This window comes from Hylobates moloch, unplaced genomic scaffold (genome assembly GCF_009828535.3).
Source record: "Hylobates moloch isolate HMO894 unplaced genomic scaffold, HMol_V3 SCAFFOLD_20, whole genome shotgun sequence".
Lineage (NCBI taxonomy): Eukaryota > Metazoa > Chordata > Mammalia > Primates > Hylobatidae > Hylobates > Hylobates moloch.
In genome coordinates, this window is record NW_026652295.1 from 26,901,641 (window position 1) to 26,919,388 (window position 17,748).

The window sequence follows — 17,748 nt, forward strand, 5'->3', positions numbered from 1 at the left end:
ATGTCCAATCATTTCTACAAGGCTGTCCATACTTATGGAACCTTAGAAACAATGGACAATTTCCCCTGTATCTTTAGGCCTTCATTTTGAAGGGCTCCCATGTCACATACAACTATGATCAAATAATTTTTTTTTCTCCTCTTAATCTGCCTTCAGTCAGTGATTTTCAGCAAACCTTCAGAGGGTGAAGGGAAAGCTTTCCTTTACTCTAATGTAATTCAAGGAGTTTTTCTTTTTCTTTTTTTGCCTTCACTCTGTTGCTGAGGCTGGAATGCAGTGGCATAATCCCGGCTCACTGCAATCTCCACCTCCCAAGCTTAAGCCTCATGTCTCAGCCTCCCAAGTAGCTGGGACCACAGTTATGCACCACCATGCCCAGATAATTTTTGTACTTTTCGTAGAAGGGGTTTCACTATGTTGGCCAGGCTGGTCTGGAACTCCTGGACTCGAGTGATCCGCCCACTTTGGCCTCTGAAAGCTGGGATTTTCGTGTGTGAGCCACCGTGCCTGGCCCCTTGCCTCTATAATGCATACTGAAGGAGTCCAGGAAATATCCCAAAGTATGCCGCATTGTTATGCTGATTACTTCACACTAAAGTTATTTGGGAAATAGCAAATGCACAGAGAGGGGCTTTTTCTGAATCTCCTTTATTTAACTAAATGCAAATTCTCCAGGAGAAGGAAGTCAATTAATCATGAAAATCCTTCCTAGGAATTTTTATCTATCTTGGGAAGATTAACAGCAACAGAATGGGAACTGAGAAGAGACTAGAAATTGGCTCCTCCTCCAGATAGGCCACTATCTATTCTGAAAGTCCATTCCTGTTTTCATTATCGTACTCTTCCTAGGTCGCTCCAACTCCCCTTTCTCCTTACTCCTCTATTTAAATAGAGAAAGAATTTAAGTTGTAGAGAGTTGATAAAAAGGCTGAATGATTCCGAGTGATGAATGTGGAAAGGAAGTGGGAAGAGAGGAAAGCTAGTCTCAGTACCCTTTTCCTCCAAACCTGACCAGTTCTTGGCCAGAGAAATAGTCTCCCACACAAGGAGTTTCCAGGCGTCTCTAAGAAATTCTGAGGTTTGAAAATCTCTGTAGTTGGCATCCAAAAGAATAAAATGGGCAACCGAGGACTAACAATTTGAGGAATTAGAAAGTTTAAGTTCTATCCACTACTCACCCTGGCTGCCATCACCTCATTTTATGTAATTTACTGGATTGTCTGTTCTTCCTGGTCTCTTTTTCCTCAACTAAAAGTGATTTCCAAAGTCTCTTCCGGAAGAAATAGTTGGCTTCTGAAAATAGATCTCCTCCATGTGGATCACATGCAGCTGTCACTAACAAATGTGACATATGATAAGATTTGTTTCAATCATGGAAAAAGTAGTTCTACACTGCCAACCTAAATAACAGAGGGAGGCTCTCGAAAAGAAAATATATTTTGGGGGAATAGAGCATTGTAATGGGAATATGTATGCCAGAGGAAACAAGGTGAGTATATAGGAAGGTAAAAAAAGACAAGGTTAAAAAATCAACTATTTACATAATTGTTTAGAAAGAATTATCCTTAACTATAAAAATTGAGGACTAAACTCTGATTTTTATCTTGCCCAAATTCCCATCTAAGGGGTCTGGGGAGTCATGCCCTACCAATCATAAATTCTCATCAGATGGGTTTTATTTAACCCTATATATCATGACTTACTTCCCAACCTGACTCTGGCATAAAACGTTATGAGACAAGCAAGAAAATCAAAATATTTTACACCAAAAAACATGTTTCTTTGCCATATTTTGAAATGGCCCTGCAAAGTTGTTTTTTTGTGTGCGGGAAAATTTGTGTCTGTAAAGAATCTCTATTAACATAGCTAGATCTGTTTCTTCCAGACCTCCCAATCCTAAAGAGATTAACTAAGATCTGAATAGGAAACATTTGTTGTCATCTATTGTCTCTAAGGGTAGCCACTGTAAGACTTCAAAAGAACTTGGTCTCCACAATCTTTTTCTTAACCTGAACACTCCCTTTCTATCAATCCCAGGTCTTTAGACAAATTCAACCAATTGTCAACCAGAAAATGTTTAAATTCACCTGTAGCGTGGAAGCACCCCACCCCGACCCCCCACCCCAACACTCCTGCACCGCCTGGGCGTCCTGCCTTTCTGGACCAAACCAATGTATTTCTTAAATGTATTTGATTGATGTCTCCTGCCTCCCTAAAATGTATAAAATCAAGCTGCGCCCTGACCACCTTGGGCACATGTTCTTAGGACCTCATGAGGGGTGTGTCACAGATCACGGTCATATTTGGCTCAGAATAAATCTGCTCAAATATTTTACAAGGTTTGACTCTTTTCATCGACAAGATCAATAACAAAGGTAACACCAGTTCAAGGTTAGACAGAGAGTTACTGGAGGGATGTCCTTATAAAAATATTTTTGTGTAAATTTGCAAGGGCCTTTATACAAGGTTATGGTTTTTACAATGTTTTGTAATAGTTTTTATGATCAGACATACAAATATAAAAACCCACTCCTCATGGCCTTCCTGGGCTCTACTTGTCAGAGTTTTTGTAACATTAGTGCTCTGAGGCCCCAAAGTGTCTGTCTTTACAAAATGACTATCTTTATATAGCTGCTCTCTTTTCAGTTTCATGCTTGCTAATAGGAAACTATATACAGAAAGAAGAATGGCAGCCTTGTACAAGATTAAGAGGTAAATTGAATTCACTACTTTGCAAGGAGGCTCTGTCTACAGTCACAATATCCAAGAACAAACTGAAAATTCATTTCTTAAATAGGATCCAGGAGAAAATAGAAAGTAAAGTTCCATTTTTCTTGGCTTTTTTTTTCTTTTAGATATATCACATATGCCTCTGATTATCTGTGCAATTAGAAAGTTTCTTATCGAGAACAGTGTTGGAGTTTGAGACCACCCTGGCCAACATGGTGAAACCCCGTCTTTACTAAAAATAAAAAAAATTAGCTGGGAGTGGTGGTGCGCACCTGTAATCCCATCTACTTAGGAGGCTGAGGCAGGAGAATTGCTTGAACCCGGGAAGTGGAGGTTGCAGTGAGCTGAGATGGTGCCATGGCACTCCAGCCTGGGCAACAGAGCAAGACCGTCTCAGAAAAAAAATTGTATTGCCATGGGCCTATATAGAAGCAAGAGTGAAAATGAAACGGGACAGATGAACATCAAAGTCATAATAGACTTGCCCTGAGAAAGTCGGTAACAGGTCTGGGGATGGAGTTGAAGATACTTAAATTTCATGAGTGTTTTCCTCTTTTCTCTAAATATAAAAGAGACTTGTAGTTTATATGTCATGATGTTAAGTAATAGATCAAATCCGTGTGGTCACTTTTGAACTCTTCTTTACTTTTTTAAAAGGTAAAATAAGATGATGAGTAATGAGGAATACTGATGTTTCGGTTTGGTGAATTGGAAATTGTGGCTATTAACTAATATTTACCAACTCACCAGTATCTAAGATGTACCAGGCCTTGTTCTAGGTATGATGGCAACCACAATGCCAAAACACAAAAATCTGTCCTTGTAAATTTACTTCCCATGAGACAGAAAATACTAAATGAATAAAGACACAATATGCTGCATAGTAATAAGTGCTAAGGAAGAAAACAGACTAAGAGCAAGACATTTTTTGGAAGAGTTGTTATTCAAAATAACTTCATGGTCTGGCGAGAGGGTTCACGCCTGTAATCCCAATACTTCGGGAAGCCGAGGCAGGATAATCATCTGAGCGCAGGAGTTCGAGACTAGACTGGGCAAAAAAAGTGAGACACCTTCCTCCCACCCCCCATCTCTCCAAAAAAAAAAAATTCAGCTGGGCTAGGTGGGGAGCACCTGTAGTTCCAGCTACTCAGAAGGCTGCTTAAGCCCATGAGTTCGAAGTTGCAGTGAGCTATGATCGCACCACTTGCACTCTAGCCTGAGTGACAGAATGAGGCCCTGTCTCAAATAAAATATAAAATAAAATATAATATAAAATAATAAAAATAAAATAAATACTTCCAATCCTCTTTAACTGAATCTCTAAAAATTAACTATGTATAAACTTGGAACTCCAAACTTAAATTATAGTTTACAAAATGGTAGTATGCTGAGGTGGAGATATTTCAGCTGATGGACTTAGTATCAATTCCCGCTCTGTAAGATGGGGTACCTCTGATTTCTTAACTGAAAGCTGCTTCCTGATTTTCTCCTCGAAGGAATGTCAATACTTCCATTTGCTGTCACTTTTCCTTTGATTGAGCTAGCAAGGAAAGGAAGGTTGGTGAGAGTACGTCCTAAGTACCTTTTTAGAAAAAGAAAACGAGTAAATAGCAGAGGATGGTTTCGATCCGTCGACTTCTGGGCCCAGCACACTTTCGCTGCGCCACTCTGCTCTGTGGGACACCAGGGCTTTGCAGTGAATTCTTTTTGATGTTTTCCTCAAAGGTTGGTGGGGATTTTAGTTTTTTGGTACGGTTAAATCTGATTTCCACACCCCACCAAGGGCCACTAGTTCTATTTATGCTGCAAACATGAGGATGAGTTCAGCGTGTATTGGTATCAAACATTCTGAAAGCAGAAAAAAAAACCTCGATGTTTCTGTAAGAAAACAGCCTGTCGCTGGCCTGCCTGCTTTATCATGTAGTCAGGATGTAAGAGTAAGGCAAAAAAAACGTATAGGGAAAATGTCCAACTCCTGAAATAGAATACGTAGTTGTCAAAAAGAGTAAAACGTCAGCGCTGCATTGGCCGGGAATCGAACCCGGGCCTCCCGCGTGGCAGGCGAGAATTCTACCACTGAACCACCAATGCCTCACGTACAAGAAAGCCTTGTCGTCCTTAGGAATGCTTTGCCGTCTTTCAGGAATCCAACTAATACCATAGGCTATGTTTTCAAAAAGATACTTAGGCAGCTTTCCGTTCTTATTGAATAGAGCCTCTTAATAGAGCCTTCTTCCCTTCTTTTCAGGAAGAAAAAAATCCCTTTCACTGTAACTTCAAAGCGTCTCCTGCAATACTGGAGGCTGGCCCATGTGTGGGCGGCCCGGCTCCCGCACGGTCTCCCCGGCGAGGTTGGACTGCTCTGGCTGGGCCAGCACCTCCGCCCCGCGGGTCGGGGGCGCCTGCGCTGACTCTGTCCGCCGCTGCGTGGCCCTGGGTATCCGCCTGCGGAGTGCTCCCAAGCTCCTGACTCTTAAGTTTCCGGAAGTGCTATGGAAGATGCCAAATTCCTTAGTTTGCTTGGGAGACAGAAGACATTTTATGACCATGGGGAGGCTCAAAGTCCAGGTGGGTTCTGGAGGGAACGGGAGAGGTAGAAAAGGGGTACATGAGCACGAAGAATAAAGAAAATGAAGTGGAGGACCAAGGAGGAAGAGAACCCGAGCAAAGGATAAAGGAGGCAGGGGAGCCAAAACAGGAGGGAGGAGGGGAGGAGCCAGAGGGAAGAGGAGGCAAACAGGAACCTAGTGTTGCTCTCCACTGGTCTCCCCAAAGAAAAGGGAGGCAGTGGGGGATTTAAGAATTGTATGGGTTTACCTTATGCTTCAGTTGTCATGGTTATGGGGGTGGCACTGGAAACTTCTTCCTGGCAAACTGAGCGCAAAGGTCTCATTGAAGAATAATTTCCACAACGGGCGCAATGATGACTCTAATACAAATATAAAAATGAGCCCGGGTAAAAAAATTTATGTAACTCATTAATGAGATAATTGGTGAGGTGTTGATACCTGTTCAAAGGAGAATCCAAAGAGTGCTCTCTTCGGCAGCACATATACACAAAGGAGAATCCAAAGAACCGACGCTATTTATAGATCAAGAATATTGAAATAGGTGTGTAAATGAGGCCAAAACTGTTTTGATGAGATGTTCCCCAAACGTGTTTAAAGAAGATGTCCATCCATTTTGTCCCTACCGCGGTACAGAATTAATTTGCATGTCCATAGATATGAAGAATTTTGTATTGCCATCATTATCTACAATTTGCAGAGTTGTAAAATAACTCCCATACAATCGGAATCAGATGACACAAAGATGTGCTATAGTTTTCCTTTGAAGCACAAATTTTTCCAGTAATCTTTTCCTTTTTAAGGCAGATTGCTGCTCAACCTTACCTGAGTACAAATGTAAGGGCCAAACTCAGAAGTTAAAATTGCTTTTGAAAACTCATCATTACTCAATGCCGAAAGCACTGGTCTAATATTCCTGACTATATTCTGGGGAAACTCTTGGGTGAGGATTCCTGTCCTGTCTTGTCCCCTTCCCTTCCCTTTCCTTTCCTTTCCTTTCCTTTCCTTTCCTTTCCTTTCCTTTCCTTTCCTTTCCTTTCTTCCTTCTTTCTTTCTTTCGTTTGTTTTGGTATCTTTCTGTCGCCTAGGCTGCAATGCAGGGGTGGGGATTCTTAAGACCTCGGTTCACAGAATGTGAATGTTTGTGTCTCTCCAAAATTCATATGTTGAAGCCCCAGTTCCCCATGTGACATATTTGGAGGTAATTAGGAGGTAATTCGGTCATGAGGGTTGAGTCCTCATGAATGGAATTAGTGCCCTTATAAGAAGATACAGGAAAGACGTTACCTCTTTCTGCCACGTGAGGACACATCATGGCGGTAACTGTCTGCAAACCATGAAAAATACCCCCTTCAGAACCAGGCTATGCTGGCACCTTGATCTTTCCAGCCTTAGAACTGTGAGAAATAAATGTGTGTTTAAGCTACCCAGTCTATGGTGGTGGTTTTTTTGTTGTTTGTTGTTTTTTTTTTTTTGAGATGGAGTCTCGCTCTGTCACCCAGGCTGGAATGCAGTGGGGTGATCTCGGCCCACTGCAACCTCTGCCTCCTGGGTTCAAGCAATTCTCCTGCCTCAGCCTCCTGAGTAGCTGGGATTACAGGTGCGTGCCACCAAGTCGGGCTAATTTTTGTATATTTGGTAGAGACAGGGTTTCACCATGTTGGTCAGGCTGGTCTCGGACTCCTGACCTCGTGATCCACCCACCTTGGCCTCCCAAAGTGCTGGGATTACAAGCGTGAGCCACTGCGCCTGGCCTATGTTTTTTATGGCAGCCCAAGCTGATTAAGACAGTAATGAAAGATCTGGACTCGCTCCCTAGAAGCCTGTGCATGTACACATATATCTGCATTCAATTTCAGATATGGAGCCTAGTTTAAATGAGGTAGGTTAGATATGGTGGTCATAGCTTCCCTTGAAGGAGAACAAACTTGCTAAATAAATGGAGAGGACAAATTGCCTGACAGTGCACAAACCAGCCGCATCCTGGACTTAGGGTTGGAACATTCTGCAGCAAAGAAGTAGAAGAGCAAAAGGGGGAAAAAGAAATCCTCCAATATGCTCAAGCACAGAAACCCATGGTGTGTGTCCTTAAGTTGACCTATGCTGATTATACTAGTAAAAAATACACCCCAGGGGGAGATTTAACATACTAATGAGACATGCGATGTATGTGCTAGCATGTACAACCACAGTGCAGGCATGCCCAAGAGACCACCCAGAACATGTTTGATAGCAATGTCCTCCTACCCCTTCATGAATAATCATGTAAGACTCCCATGAGGCGAGTTTGCCCAGTGTCAGCCAGTACTGTCTCACTTTTGAGCAGCACTCTCTGATCAGCTATCAGAGTGTACTTTCGCTTTGCAATAAACTTGCTTACTTTTACTTAGGACTCACTTTCAAATTATTTTGTGCAGTGAAGTCAAGAACCTGAACTGGCCCACCAGCAACATTAGAAACTGTACTCTAGTAGTTCTAGGTCCTCTGCTCTCGCTCCTTTAACCTGAAAGGTGGTTTTCGGCCGGGCGCGGTGGCTCACGCCTGTAATCCCAGCACTTTGGGAGGCCAAGGCGGGCGGATCACCTGAGGTCGGGAGTTCGAAACCAGTCTGACCAACATGGAGAAACCCCGTCTCTACTAAAAATACAAAGTTAGCCGAGCGCAGTGGTGCATGCCTGTAATCCCAGCTGCTCGGGAAGCTGAGGCAGGAGAATTGCTGGAACCCGGGAGGTGGAGATTGCAGTGAGCCAAGATCACACCATTGCACTCCAGCCTGGGCAGCAAGAGCAAAACTCCGTCTCAAAAAAAAAAAAAAAAAAAAAGGTAGTTTTCATCAGTACCGTCTCTCTGATGCTGCTCATTCATTCATTCTCACCCCTACTCTTCAGGGACAGCAGCCTCTCCTTTGTGAAGGCCCCCCTTGGGGAAACAGCTTAGATGGGAGGGGGATGGGAATCAGACAATGTGTAAGTAGGTACAGACCAAGCTATATTCCTGAAAATCACCCACGAGGCCCTACTTGCCTGCCTCCTCCCACACATACCTCGTCTCCTCCCACGCCAGGCCTTGTTCATTGTGCCTCAACCAATGAAGAGCCAGGTAATTCTTTAGAGCCTTCCAACCACAGTGTATTAGCCTATTCTCATGCTGCTATAAAGAACTGCCCAAGGCTGGGTACTTTATAAAGGAAAGAGGGTTAATTGAGGAATGGAGAGGCCTCAGGAAACTCTCAATCATGGCGGAAAGGGAAGCAAACACGTCTCTGTTCACATGCTGACAGGAGAGAGAAACGAGAGCCCAGCGAAGAGGGAAGCCCCTTATAAAAACCATCAGATCTCATGAGAACTTACTATCACAGAAATAGCATGGGGGAAACTGCCCCCATGATTCAATTACCTCCCACTGGGTCCCTCCCATGACACATGGGGATTATGGGAGCTACAATTTAAGTTGAGATCTGGGTGGGGACACAGCCAAACCATATCACACAGGCTCAATACAAGCTTTGCAGTTTCTTTTCCCTATGCCCATAAACCTCTTCCCCAAGAAATTCCTGCAGGTCTTTCACCTTCGTCAATTTTACTCCTTTAAGTGTCCTTCTGTGAATCATGTGTCATCACTGAGGGCTTGCCTGATCACTATCTGACACAACAACATCTGCCTTCAAACAGAGATGTACACACCCTACCCATCTTTCTTACTTTGCATTTTTCTTCCTAGCAGTTAGTTCCTTCTGACATACCATAAATTTCACTTCATTTCCTGTCCACCAGATTAAGTGTCCCCAAAAGAAATGGATTTTTGTCAGTTTCATTTACTGCTGCTGTACCTTCCATTTCTGAAAATATGCAGGCACCTAGTAGATGCTCAGTAAGTACTTATCAGTAAAGTAATATCTTTTCCTCACCCATCTCAAGGTTCATGGCTGAGGCCCCTGTAACAAAAGACAGATTAACAACAGAAACTTATTTATTCTAGGTTTATGTGACACAGAAGCCTTCAGAAACAAATTTCAAAGATACCTCTGTATTTCTATGCTAAGTTTGATGAAGAAGTGGATAGCTGGGGAGAAATACCATTGTAGGACAGAAGGGGTATGATCTAATGGTAATAAACTGGGGGAATCTTAGCAGCAGACCTGTTTAGATTCTTCTGTATTCCTATGTCTTCAGAGATAAGGACATTTCTTTTTTTTTTTTTAGGCGGAGTCTCTCTTTGTTGCCCAGGCTGGAGTGCAGTTGCACCATCTCGGCTCACTGCAAGCTCCACCTCCTGGATTCATGTCATTCTCCTGCCTCAGCCTCCCGAGTAGCTGGGACTGCAGGCACCCGCCACAACGCCCGGCTAATTTTTTGTATTTTTAGTAGAGACGGGGTTTCACCATGTTAGCCAGGATGGTCTCAATCTCCAGACCTCGTGATCTGCCCACCTTGGCCTCCCAAAGTGCTGGGATTACAGGCGTGAGCCACCAGGCCTGGCCAAGATAAGGACATTTCTTTCCTCCAGGTTTACGGAGAGTACCTCTGGAATGAAAGTGAGAGTTAATGCTTCATTAATTCACTTTATGACCTACTTTAAAGGAAGGTTAAAGAGTGACCTTCCTGCTTCTGATGTGTTCTCAAATGCCAAGGTGCCATATTTTGGGGTGGCATGTCCTGAATCCCATCAAATGAATGAATAAATTTGTAACCCTTAGCATGGTGTTGTTCACCTGGTAGACACTTGAAGGACACAGCGTTGGTTGGTTCCTCAGCGTTCAATTTGACAACAGCTCAATTTTCAAGTAGTTTAAACCAATGGTACTCAAACTTTGGCGTGCATCAGAATCAACTGGAGGGCTTATTACACACAGATACTTGGGCCACAAACTCTAGGGTTTCTAATGCAGTATGTCAGGATAGAATGCAAGAATTTGCATTTGTAACAAGTTCTCAGGTGATGCCATCAAGGCATTGCCATGCCTTGCTGGCTGTGGTACTAGCAGTGTCAAATCAGTACAGGTCTATAGCAATCTCAACTCCTGCCTCCTCAGAAGAAAGAATTAGACTGAGAGTCATAAGGCAGAGGGAGAGATAGAGGCAAGGTTTCGAGCAGGAGTGAAAGTTTTATTATTATTATTGTTATTATTATTTTGAAATGGAGTCTCACCTGTCGCCCAGGCTGGAGTGCAGTGGGCACGATCTTGGCTCACTGCAATCTCTGCCTCCTGGGTTCAAGCAATTCTCCTGCCTCAGCCTCCCAAGTAGCTGGACTACAGGCACATACCACCAAGCCCAGCTGATTTTTGTATTTTTAGTAGAGATGGGGTTTCACCATATTGGTTATGCTGGTCTCGAACTCCTGACCTCAGGTGGTCCACCTGCCCTGGCCTCCCAAAGTGCTTGGATTACAGGCATGAGCCATTGCGCCCTGGGAGAGAACGTTTATTAAAACGTTTTAGAGAGGAATTAATGGAAGTAAAGTACACTTGGAAAAGGGCCAAGTGGGTGACTCGAGAGATTCAAGTGCACTGTTTGATGTTTGACTTCCAGTTTTATATGTTGACATGCTTTCGGGGAGTTGCATTCCTTTTCCCTGATTCTTCCCTTGGGGTGGGCTGTCCTCATGCACAGTGGCCTTGCCAGCTCTTGGAGGGGCTGCATGCACAATGTGTTTACTGAAGTTGTACACATGCTTACTTGAGGCTTTCTTCTTCTTCTTCTTCTTTTTTTTTTTTTTTTTTTTGAGATGGAGTTTCGCCCTTGTCACCCAGGCTGGAGTGCAGTGGCACGATCTTGACTCACTGCAACCTCCACCTCCCTGATTCAAGCGATTCTTCTGCCTCAGCCTCCCAAGTAGCTGGGACTACAGGCACGTGCCACCATGCCCAGCTAATTTTTGAATTTTTAGGAGAGACGGGGTTTCACCATACTGGCCAGGCTGGTCTCAAACTCCTGACCTTGTGACCTGCCCTCCTTGCCCTCCAAAAGTGCTGGGATTACAGGCATGAGCGACTCTCATTTTTATCAACTTTTGTTTCTTGTTTTTAGAATTTTCGTCATGCTTAACAATCCTGATATTTTTATTTTTTTGCTCAAGTGTTCCTGTGAAAAACCAAGTTAACCTATAGTGTTTCTCTAGTGAAAAGGACATTTCTCTGTTCGATTGGCTGGAAAACCTTGACTAGATAATCGTCATGTTTCAATTTCTGCCGGTGTACAATGGAAATAAGAACATCTGTTCAAAGAGATAAGAAATGTGATTTCTTTGAAAAGAATAAGTTGTTTCTTAAATAGAAGATGTAATTCAATTACACTTTTAACACATATGAAAAGAGTGATTTAGTGACAAACAACTGGAATTTGGAGGTACTGGCCAGAATTCAAATTTTGGAACTCCCTGTTCCAAAGTATGTGTCGATGTGAGCCTCAGTTTTTACCTGCTACTGAGGGACAATAATATTTGAAACATTATTATAGCAGATACTCAGTGAGAACTATGTTCCAAAAATTGTGCTGAACCATTAAATTTCTGAAACCTTACAATATTCCCTGTAATCCAGTAATAGTTACTATACCTGTTCTGCAAATACAAACGCTGTTGCATTCTTGAGCTTACCAGAAAGTATTGTGAACCCCCCAACTTTGAGACAGGTCTCAGTTAATTTAGAAAGTTTATTTTGCCAAGGTTGAGGACACACACCCATGACACAGCCTCAGGAAGTCCTGACGACACGTGCTAAAGGTGGTTGGGGCACAACTTTGTTTTATACATTTTAGGGAGACATGAGACATCAATCAATATATGTAAGAAGAACACTGGTTCCGTCCAGATAGGCGGGGACAACTCAAAGCAGGGAGGGGCTTCCAGGTCACAGGTAGGTGAGAGATAAGTTGTTGCATTCTTTTGAGTTTCTGATAAGCCTTGCCAAAGGAGGCAATCAGAATATGCATCTATCTCAGCGAGTAGAGGGATGACTTTAAATAAAATGGGGGGGGGGGAAGTTTGCCCTGAGCAGTTCCCAGCTTGACTTTTCCCTTTAGTTTAGTAATTTTGATTTTTCTTTCACAGAATCAACAAAGTTTTCATGATACAACCCAGACTCATAGTCCTTTCATAAATGGTCCTAAAATCATTTGTTGACTGAAACATGGAGGATTCCAGTTAGCCAGCTAGGCTATCAGGAGTAACAATGAACTTCACACACTGCAATTCATAATTGAAATAGCAACTATGTTGTGACTGTCACCTGGCCAACATGATTGTAAAAGTCATAGATTACAGATGAACAGCAATTTTTAAGAGAAGTTAAATGTGAAAAAATATACATCTTAGAATTTATGAAATTTGGAATATAAACTGTGGGGCATAGAAGCAAACATCTATAACTGAACTAAAATTCTCTCAGGCTTGCAACAAAACCTGTTGTCAGGGAACATATGTTGCTATGATTTGAATCCTTTTAACTATATTGATAGATGTTTTATACTCTAGAACATGGGAAATGTTCTGTGTGCACTTGAGAAGAATGCATATTCTGCTGATGCTATGTAGAGCCTTCTATAAATGTCAAATAGATCACTTAGGTTGATAATGTTCAAGTCTTCTATATGCCTACTGATTTTCTGTCCATTTGTTCTATCTATTATTGAAGAAGGGGTGCTGAAATCACCTATAATCATGGCATGCCTACCTCTTTCATCTCTACCAGATTTCTCTGTATGTATTTTGAAGTTTAGTTATCATATGTATAAATGTTTAAAATTCACATGTCCTTTTGATGGATTGGTTTATTATTATTAAATGATTATATTCTTGGTAATATTTTTTACTCTGAAATCTACTTTTTCTTATAATAATATAGCTAATTCTTTTGATTAATGTTATTGTGGCTATCTTTTCCAACCTTTTACTATTTACTCGTGTGTGTCATTATATATACTTATATATACACATACACACACACACATATATATTTTTTTATTTTATTTTATTTTATATATTTTTTGAAACAGAGTCTCCCTCTGTCGCCCAGGCTGGAGTGCAGTGTCACATTTCATGGCTCACTGCAACCTCCACCTCCCAGGTTCAAGCAATTCTAGTGCCTCAGCCTCCCAAGTAGCTGGGAATACAGGTGTGCTGCTACTGTGTCCTGCTAATTTTCATATTTTTAGTAGAGATGGAGTTTCCCCATGTTAGCCAGGCTGGTCTCAAACTCCTGACCTCAAGTGATCCACTCACCTCAGCCTCCCAAAGTGCTGGGATTACAGGCGTGAGCCACCGCACCCAGCCCAAAGGAAGAAATTTTTTATTTCATGTGTAAAATCTCTAAGATGCGATCCGAGATCATGTTCCCAAACCTTTGATTTCTATTTCAGAAAATAAGCTACCATTTATCTCAAGAAAATATTGTATTAATTTATGTTATATTTTATATAAAATGGCTTTTAAAAAACGTAATGTACAGCAATATATCTAGTATAGTGTCCTTATATTTAAAGCACCTTTCTTATAGACAGCATATAGTGGGCCTTGCTTTTTTATCAGTCTGATGATCTGTGTCTTTTTATTGGAGCATAATGTGGGACACATTTTGGTACTGGAAATGATGTTTAAAAAAAAACCTGTGACATATTTATGGGAATATGATTGTTACTCTTAATGTAAATAATTTAGAAAAGTAAAAATGATAAATATGACGGTGTATTTTGTGTCTATATTTAAATTATACACAGAGAGACAGATGGTATTATCTTCCTAATAATTCCACTATCCATATGGTGCTAATACTCATGCACCTTTTAAAAACTATATCGATTTCTTATATCTGCAGAAAAGATTTTATTTTTTCACCAATTTTTGCCCTGTGGTCAATTCAGTGTATGTACTTAAAAATGATATAATCTATGTGTTTGTTGTTTTAAAAAGGAAAATGTATACAGTTTACAAATTCTCATGATATTAAGATAGTAATTATACTACAAGTAGGAATAAAGTTGGATTCTTGCTAATTTCCTTCAGAATCTAAAATTTAAAAAATTTGATCCTTCAAAAGTAAATTTTATGCTCCTTTCTTTGGAAGATGATGGACTACATAGCCCTGAATGATACAGATGGTGCAGTACCATGAATGATGGCCCTTCCCAAAAGATATGTCTACGTGATAATCACTGGAATCTGCAAATGTTACCTTATATGGAGAAAGATATGATTAAGAATCTTGGGAGGAGGCATTTATTCTAGCTTATCTGAGTGAATTCTAAATGCCATCATGAATCCCTGTAAGAGACAGGTAAAGAGGGATTCGACTGAGGCTCACACAGAAAAGAAAGAGATGAAAATGAAGCCAGAGCTGAGAGTGATGTGGCCACAAGACAAGGACGAGCAGGGTATGCCAATAGTCACTAGAAACCAAAAAAAGCAGAAACAAGTTCATCACCACCACCACACCTCCTCTGCCCACCCGCCCACCACCCTCCAGAGAGAACATGGCCTTGCTAGTACCTTGATTTCAGACTTCTGGCTTCCAGAACTGTGAGATAATAACTTTCTATTGTTTTAAGCCGTCAAGCACATGGCAGTTGGTTATGATAGCCCTAGGAAACTGATACAGTTGATTACTTCATTGTATCCTTTATTTAAATATTCCATTATAACCCATCTTTTATCTTCAGGAAGTTTTTTTAAAATCTAACCAAATTTCTCCTATATTGTAATTGACAGAGCCATACACTTTTTGGATGGAAAGGGATCTTGAAAGGGATCTTATAAGTCACGTAGTCCAACTTCTCTTGGACTACTTCTCATATTTGAAAATTATCTCCACAGATATTTACCCATTCAAGCCATTTCATGTTTTCTAGCGTTGACTTCTGTATGCTAAATCAGAATAGCTTCCATCCAGTTCTTTCCTCGGAATCAACTCAATTTCTTTTACATGACATTATTCCAAAGGTTTAGTTATATCTATCACTTTCTCTGCTGCTTTTGTTTCTTTGGTCATTAACAGAAATTGTTATCACAAATGTTATTTCACAAAAGGAAATTCCTAAAACAGAATTTAAAGAGGAAAGGCATTAGGTAGATTGTTTAATTCAATCTCTATTTTATATAGAATTCTATTTTCCCTCATTGCCAGAAATGGTCAGCTATTTTATCATGGTATAACATCAATTTGTGTGTGTGTGTGTGTGTCCTTATATCATGCTCAGATCTACTTTTTAATTTTTATGCATTAGTAGAATTTCTAACCTTTATGAAACAAACTAAGCTATGCACGATTTCCCTTTAAATACCTGAAGAAAGCTACTGCTTCGTGATTTGACAAAGCATTTTCTACCCAGCATTGAAAAAATCAATGCCTTCAATAATTCAAGCAGCATCATGTTCTGATTTTTCAATTCTCTAGTCATTATTTTGTGTAGGCGTTTTAGTTTTATAATGTATCTCTTAAGATATAAATCCTCAAACTAAAGCCAATAATCTACCTGTTTTATTATCCATATGTCTTAGCTTGGCTTCTATGGGATTCACTGCCAATCATATTTCTATTAATACTATTGTGTAGTATATAATTGAAGTAAATGTGTTTGTCTTGATTTATGTTAAATTTCATCCTTTTATTTATTGCTTTTATTTTTAAATTTTATTTCTGACTTCTTTAGAATTATTAATTTCCCAAAGTTTAGTGTCATTTTTAACTTATGAAGTCTATTCTCTTTAAATTCATGCAAGTTATTTATAAGTGCCTATTCCAGTAGGATAAAACACTTAAGTCTTATAATAATAATATTTTCATGGTGATAGTGTTTTATTAATCACCTTCTGAATGAGGTTTTACAAAAAGATAGGGACAAATGGAACTTCTTTAACATTTTGGTCATTATTGCTCCATATTGTACAGAAGTAGAATAAGAATTGTTTGCAAATTCTATTCAGAAATCAAGATTTATGGAAGTCCTAGCCAGAGCAATCAGGCGAGAGAAAGAAGTAAAACACATCCAAATAGAAAAAGAAGTGCAACTATCTCTGTTCACTGAGGATAGAATTCTATCCCTAGAAACCCTGAAGACTTTGCCAAAAGGCTCCTGGAACTGATAAACTACTTCAGTAAAGTTTCAGGATCCAAATTTACATACAAAAATTAGTAGCATTTCTATACACAAATAATGTTCAATCTGAAGCCAAATCAAGAAGGCAATCTCATGTACAATAGGCACACACACACAAAATTACCTAGGAAGACATCTAATGAAGGAGGTGAAAGACCTCTATTAGGCCAATCACAGTGGCTCATGCCTGTAATCCCAGCACTTTGGGAGGCCGAGGTGAGCGGATCACGAGGTTAGGAGATTGAGACCATGCTGGCTAACACGGTGAAACCCTGCCTCTACTAAAAGTACAAAAAATTAGCCGGGCGTGGTGGCAGGTGCCTGTAGTCCCAGTTACTCGGGAGGCTGAGGCAGGAGAATGACGTGAACCCGGGAGGCGGAGCTTGCAGTGAGCCGGGATCGCACTACTGCACTCCAGCCTGGGAGACAGAGGGAGACTCTGTTTCAAAAAAAAAAAAAAAAAACAACTCTATTAGGAGAACTATAAAACACTGCTGAAGAAATAATAGATGACACAAACAAATGGAAAAACATTCCATGCTCATGGATTGGAAGAATCAATGTTGTGAAAACGGCCATATCACCCAAAGCAATCTACAGATTCAGGGCTATTCCTATCAAACTACAAACATCATTTTTCACAGAAGTAGAAAAACTATTCTAAAATGCATATGGAACCAAAAAAGAGCCCCACTGCCCAAAGCAATCCTAAGAAAAAAGAACAAAGCCAGAGTCATCACATTACCCGACTTCAAACTATCCTGTAAGGCTACAGTAACCAAAACAACATGGTACTGGTATAAAAAGAGACACATAGACCAATGGAACAGAATAGAGAACTCAGAAATAAGGTCACAAACATATAGCCATCTGATCGTTGACAAAAATAAGCATTGGAGAAAGGACTTCCTATTTAATAAATCGTGCTGGAATAGCTGGCTAGCCATATGCAGAAGAATGAAACTGATGAATCTGGACCCTTATCTGTCACCATACACAAAGATTAACTAAAGATGGATTCAAGTTTTAAATGTAAGACCTCAAACTACAAGAATCGAAGAAGAAAACCTTGGAAACACCATTCTGAACATGGGCCTTGGGAAATAATTTATGACTAAGTCCTCAAAAGCAATTGCAACAAATACAAAAATTGACAACTGGGACCTAATTAAACTCAAGAGCTTCTGCATAGCAAAAGAAACTGTCAACAGAGTAAACAGACAACCTACAGAATTGGAGAAAATATTTGCAAACTATGCATCCAACAAAGGCATAATGTCCAGAATCTCTAAGGAACTTAAACAATTAAACAAGCAAAAAGCAAATAACACCCATTAAAAATGGGCAAAAGAAATGAACAG

The 17,748-nt window shown here is 40.5% G+C and overlaps 1 protein-coding gene and 1 non-coding gene across 2 annotated transcripts in view; one reads left to right on the forward strand and one right to left on the reverse strand.

Annotated features, from left to right (window-relative positions):
* Positions 1-4,750: 4,750 nt before the first annotated feature.
* On the reverse strand, positions 4,751-4,821 carry TRNAG-GCC (transfer RNA glycine (anticodon GCC)). Its single transcript has one exon. It is a non-coding gene; the product is annotated as a tRNA-Gly (tRNA).
* Positions 4,822-5,201: 380 nt separating this feature from the next.
* Positions 5,202-17,748, forward strand: part of LOC116460435 (olfactory receptor 2B6) — a 73,149-nt gene continuing 60,602 nt past the window's right edge. The window contains exons 1-2 of the mRNA XM_032141581.2: positions 5,202-5,298; positions 12,056-12,153. The gene's annotated coding sequence lies outside the window, so the exon portion shown is untranslated. The remainder of the gene's footprint in view (positions 5,299-12,055; positions 12,154-17,748) is intronic.